Below are 6,687 nucleotides of genomic sequence, written 5' to 3'. Positions count from 1 at the left end.
AGTTAGCTCGAACACTCCTAGACAAATTAAGAAACCATCTATCAGAAGGAGGCTTCGACCTTCGCCAGTGGGCCAGCAATAATCCTGTTGTGATTAGCCATCTACCATCTGAGGTAAGAACGGCAAGTAATGAACTTTGCCTGACTGAAGACAAGCCATCTGGCCCACATGAACGCACATTAGGATTATTGTGGAATTGTGAGACTGATTTGTTTGCCTATAAATACAGAACTCTAGCCTCACACCCCACCACAATGCGTCGTATCTATGCAGTACTTGCTCGTCTGTATGACCCATTAGGCTACTTACTCCCATTCACAACACGCGCCAAAACCTTGGTGCAAGAGCTATGGAGAAAAGAGAGAGATTGGGACGACCCTTCCCTTCCACACGACCTCTTAGAGGCATGGAAGTCCTGGGAAGAAGAACTTTGTTATCTCCCACAAATTGCCATCCCACGTTGCTATACTTCTAAGGAAATGGATGTTTCTACCACAGTTCGAGACATTCATATCTTCTGTGACGCTTCAGAGCGAGCATATGGTGCTGTCGCATATTTGAGATCAGATGATCTTGAAGGCCATGTAGAACTGAGTTTCTTGTTAGCTCGCTCACGTGTTGCTCCTAAACGGCATTTAACAATACCCAGACTGGAGCTATGCGCAGCCCTACTAGGCGCACGCCTCTGTGAGCTCATACAAACAGAACTCACCTTACCAGTCAGGACTACCACCCTTTGGTCTGACTCGACAACTGTACTTCACTGGCTTCAGTCAGATTCCTGCCGTTTCAAGGTATTCGTAGGAGCCAGAGTCTCAGAAATTCAAAACCTCACAAACAGTCAAGACTGGAGATACATCAATTCAGCCACAAATCCTGCTGATGATGTTACGAGAGGTAAATCCCTGAAAGAGTTCCTTAGCCCAAACAGGTGGACTGAGGGTCCCTCGTTTCTGCATGAACCTCCAAATAACTGGCCCACAGTTACAGATCTTCATCCTGATGATGATCAGACTGAGTTAAAGAAATCCTACTTCTTTGGTATTGTCAGTATACCCTCCCATACATACACACCCAGCTTCAGAACGTATCAAGAGCTATTGGATTTCACGGCTCATTCACTCTCCAACCAAAAGGGTAACATTCCTTCTGCAGCTGATTATCAAACAGCAGAACAAAAAATCCTTCGTCAGGCACAACTGGACAGTTTCGGTGAAGACTTAGCCCGTTTACAGTCAGACAAACCCCTCTCATCCGACAGCCGTCTATTGTGTTTGTCACCAGTGTTGTGCAGGAATTCTGGACTTATCCATGTAGGAGGCCGATTACGGCAAAGCCCAGACTTGGAATTGAATGTCATTCACCCAATAGTACTTGATCCTGCTCATCCAGTGACCAAACTGATCATACAAAATTATGATGACAAACTGCATCATGCTGGTTCAGAAAGACTTTTTGCTGAACTACGTCGGAAATTCTGGATTCTCAGAGGAAGGGAAGCCGTACGCAGGCATCGGTATAGCTGCGTCGCATGTCAGAAATGGAGAGCACAGCCCATCATTCCAAAAATGTCAGACTTGCCTGCTGCTCGTCTTAGGTTATTCAAACCACCTTTCTACTCCACAGGAATAGACTGCTTTGGACCATACAAGGTCAAGACAGGCCGCAGATCGGAGAAAAGGTGGGGAATAATATTCAAATGTCTCACCACTCGGTGTATACATCTTGACCTCCTAAACAGTATGGATACAGACTCCTTCCTCATGGCCCTCCAACGATTCATTTCTCGACGAGGAACACCCCTGGAAATTATATGTGATCAAGGAACTAACTTCAAAGGAGGAGATAAGGAACTACGGGCAGCTTTTAACAACCTTGCTCCGACTCTGCAGCCGGTCCTAATGACTAAAAGAATCCATTTCAAATTCAATCCCCCACATGCACCCCATTTCGGCGGAGCCTGGGAGAGGGAGATACGTTCTGTGAAGAATGCTCTGAAGAGAACCATTGGTGCCCAACTGGTCACTGAAGAGGTCTTAAGAACAGTCCTAATTGAGGTTGAAGGCATTCTTAACTCAAAACCCCTAGGCTATGTATCCTCAGACATTGCGGACATTGACCCCGTAACCCCAAACCTTCTCCTTATGGGCCGACATGATTCATCACTCCCCCTGGTATCCTATTCTGATTCTGACCTCCTAGGCCGACGACGATGGCGACATGCACAAATATTGGCAGATCACTTCTGGCGACACTTCATAAGAGACTATCTACCATCCCTCCAAAGAAGACCCAAATGGCAGAAGGAAAAACCAGATCTCACATTGAACTCTGTCGTCATGATTATGGATTCACACCTTCCACGAGCCCTTTGGCCTGTAGGAAGAGTGACGCGCTTGCTGAAAAGCCCAGATGACCACATCAGAACTGTGGAGGTCTTAGTACAGGATAAAACCTATATCCGCCCTGTCTCCTGTCTGATCCCCCTGCCCTCGCTTCCTGACGAAGACTGATCCTGATCATATCAACATATTTCTCACTAGAAATATGGGGGCGGCTGTTGTAGAGACCCACCTTTTAGCACATCCCAGCACACCCACTCACTTCACCAGATGCACCTTGTTTAGTTCTCTCACCTTTGATTGGGTGTGGTGCTTGTCCTTGATTGCACTCACCTGTCACACATTATATGTCACACAGTATATAAGGACTGCATTCACTTTTGGCTCACTCTTTCCGCACTTCCACACGGGGCGGCAGCTGAGGTGAGGTTCTGTTTGGGTTTTTATTTTATGTATTGTTTAAGGTACTGAGTAACTTAAATCTCTGTTTTCTTTCAGCATTGGCAGTCCATGTGTGTCTTTGTTTCCTTCCTTTTTTGCCTTATTTATTTGAGAATAAAAGGAGTACCCTGAAAATAATTCTGCATTAGATGGCTGCTTTTCTTATTCTAACCGGATGAGCCCATGAAGCTGATTGCTTCATCCCTGAACCTTCCTTCCTCCAAAACATTCCAAGTCCAATTCTTGCAAGTTTTCCCATCTTCCAAGTTGACATCAAAGCGAGTCAAAATGATTTTTTTGACTTAAATGTCGCGGCCTTTTACTTTCCAAACAAAAAAATCCGAGGAAAGGCCGTGGGTGGCAACGGGAGGTTTGTTTTGCTACGCACTTCTGACTCCATTGTTTAAAAATCATATGCCGTTTATTTCGGAAAAAAAATACAAACAGAAATCAGCCAAATAACTTCTTAAAACTTAAACTTAAACGAAAGTTAACTTAATTTGTTTTAACAATTTCAAAAGTGTTCAAAAAAATCATTTTTTAACCCTCCCGTCTTCCCATCTGACATTTGGCAAACAAAACAAAAAACCTCTTTACCACACCCCTCCCGGGTGCTCTTAATCTCTTAATTAATGGGAGGGTCCATAAACTAATAAACCAATCACTTTTCGAATGCTTATCCAATAAAATTAATTACAAATTAAGGTCAGTATATTCTTACACCTTCAAGGAAAAAAACAAAAAATGAATACAAATTGCATTCTATAAACATTCAACAAAAATGGCCACAACACCGACCAAAGACCACATGGCGTCGAACATTCATGGACGATCTGAGAACTGTCGACATTGCCCGGGACGAAGCTGAAGCAGTCGCTGCTGACCGACATCGACGGAGATCACTAGCTGCCCGATGCGCCGCCCGGCGTAGGAGGAACTAAGTCTAAGTCATCTTTTGCCCACGGCAGAGGCAGTCGGTCACACTTAGAATCTTTTTTTTTTTTTTTTTTTTCGCGTTCAATAATTTTTTTTTATTTTATGAACTTTATTTAGAACAATAACAATGGCAATCTCAAAGAGACAAGTGACATATTATATCAATCAGAACAGAATCACATCTCCTATACACCACAATGAAATCGACAATAACTGAAAGTAAACATACATACACACACATATATACATATATATGCATATACACATGCATACATACACATCCATATTCACACATCTACATAATAATAATATAAAAAGATGAATAACCAATACAAAAATAAATAAGAATAAAAAAAGAATGAAAAACAAGGAACAGAAATAAAGAAGACAAGGGGGATCATAAAATCTCTAAAAGTGAGGTTCCATAAACAAGACACGTAACTTAAATAAGGGGCTAAGAAAAATCAAACTCTTCTAAAAATCTATGCAATTTGATTGCTTGGGGCTTATTTATTAGCTTAAGAGATTTACGGAACAGGGAGAGGTCGTTTTTAAGAGCAGGCCATGAAGGGGGGGATTTAGCATATCGGCATTTATGTATGTAATACTTTGTTATAATAATGAGATTGTTAACTAAAAACTCACTATTTTTGTCCTTAAGGATTACTCCAATTTGAATATTTTGAAAAGACCAAAAATCAATATATCCATACTGGGACAATATTAGGACATGGAGAGATTTCCATAAATTCTGGATTGTCACACATCCATAGAACATGTGCTCTGTTGTTTCCGAAGTTGTTTTACAAATATAACAGTTGTCTAACACAAATTTAAATCTGTCTCTCATAAATTCATTGGAGGGGTAAATATTTTTTGTAGTTCTAAAATGGACTTCTTTAAATTTGGGGGGAATTGGAAATGTTAAATATTTGGTTCTGATCAACGAGATCTCAGATTTGTTATAATCTTTAAAGACGAGTGAATGTTTTGTCCTACCTGGATATAAGGTGTTAACCAAATACCTCCTCAAAAACTGATTATTGCATTTTCCATTAACCAAGTCAAGACCATCTAGTTTAACTTTATGCAAATTTGGAGTCTGTATATTTGAAAAATTGATCTTTACCGTATTTACAAGGACTGTTGGGATATTCTGTGAAACCTTTTTATAGAGCTCGAACGAGCAACTCATGTCATATTTCTCATTAAGCCTGTTTAATTCAAGTATATCTCCATTTTCATCCATTATATGTGTCACAGACCAAATTTGTTTAGTCATCCATTCTTCCACAAACATAGATTTCCCCCGATTCAATATCACCCTATTATTCCACAGTGGAACATTGTGGGGACTGAAGTTATGTTTAAACATTAATTTCCAATTTAACAAAACTTGTTGATGAAATTTGGAAAGTTTTATGGGTACGGTAGTTTAGAAATTTCAAAATCACATACTAAAAGGAATTGGATCCCCCCAACTTTGTTGAAAATAAGAGATGGTATCAAGAACCAGATCTCATTATCATTTTTCAAGAAAGATCGTAGCCAATTAATCTTTAAAATGCCATTCATTATTTCAAAATCGATTGCTTTTAAACCCCCCTCTTCATAATCTTTTATCAAGTCCCTGTTACTAACATAATGATGTTTATTTTTCCATATGAAATTAAAATTCACCTTATTGATGTCTTTTATAATTCTTGGTGGGATGGCTAGGGAATAAGCTGGATAGATTAATCTGGACAAAGATTCAACCTTGGTCACCATTATCCTGCCGAACAACGTTAAATCTCTCTGTAGCCAATGGTTTAGAGTTTTTTTGCATTTGTCAATTGTATTCTGAATATTCTTTTCTTCACTATCAGCCATGCATTTAGTTATCCAGATTCCAAGATATATTTGATTTCATTTTTGACAGGTATATCATACAAAGAGAGTGAGAACAATTGTGGATACTCATGAGTTCACATTTGTCCAGGTTCAGGCGTAGTCCAGAAGCATCAGAAAAGATCTTTATTGTATCTAAGGCCAGTGGAATTTGTTCTTTATTTTTTAGAAAGACTGTTGTATCATCGGCAAGCTGACTTATTATTAATTTGTGATTATTTATGTCTAATCCTTTGATGTTTGAGTTTATGACAGTAATACAGTGGGGCAAAAAAGTACTTAGTCAGCCACCGATTGTGCAAGTTCCCCCACTTAAAATGATGACAGAGGTCAGTAATTTGCACCAGAGGTACACTTCAACTATGAGAGACAGAATGTGAAAAAAAAATCCATGAATTCACATGGTAGGATTTGTAAAGAATTTATTCGTAAATCAGGGTGGAAAATAAGTATTTGGTCACCTCAAACATGGAAAATCTCTGGCTCTCACAGACCTGTAACGTCTTCTGTAAGACGCTTTTCTGTCCCCCACTCGTTACCTGTATGAATGGCACCTGTTTGAACTCATCATCTGTATAAAAGACACCTGTCCACAGCCTCAAACAGTCAGACTCCAAACTCCGCCATGGCCAAGACCAAAGAGCTCTCGAAGGACACCAGGAAAAGTATTGTAGACCTGCACCAGACTGGGAAGAGTGAATCTACAATAGGCAAGCAGCTTGGTGTGAAAAAATCAACTGTGGGAGCAATCATCAGAAAATGGAAGACATACAAGACCACTGATAATCTCCCACGATCTGGGGCTCCACGCAAGATCTCATCCCGTGGGGTCAAAATGATCATGAGAACGGTGAGCAAAGATCCCAGAACCACACGGGGGGACCTGGTGAATGACCTGCAGAGAGCTGGGACCAAAGTAACAAAGGTCACCATCAGTAACACACTACAACGGCAGGGAATCAAATCCCGCAGTGCCAGACATGTTCCGCTGCTGAAGCCAGTGCATGTCCAGGCCCGTCTGAAGTTTGCCAGAGAGCACATGGATGATACAGCAGAGGATTGGGAGAATGTCATGTGG

The sequence above is a fragment of the Aulonocara stuartgranti genome, assembly GCF_965226115.1.
Source record: "Aulonocara stuartgranti genome assembly, chromosome: 7".
Classification (NCBI taxonomy): domain Eukaryota; kingdom Metazoa; phylum Chordata; class Actinopteri; order Cichliformes; family Cichlidae; genus Aulonocara; species Aulonocara stuartgranti.
Note: the sequence above shows the minus strand (reverse complement) of the source record.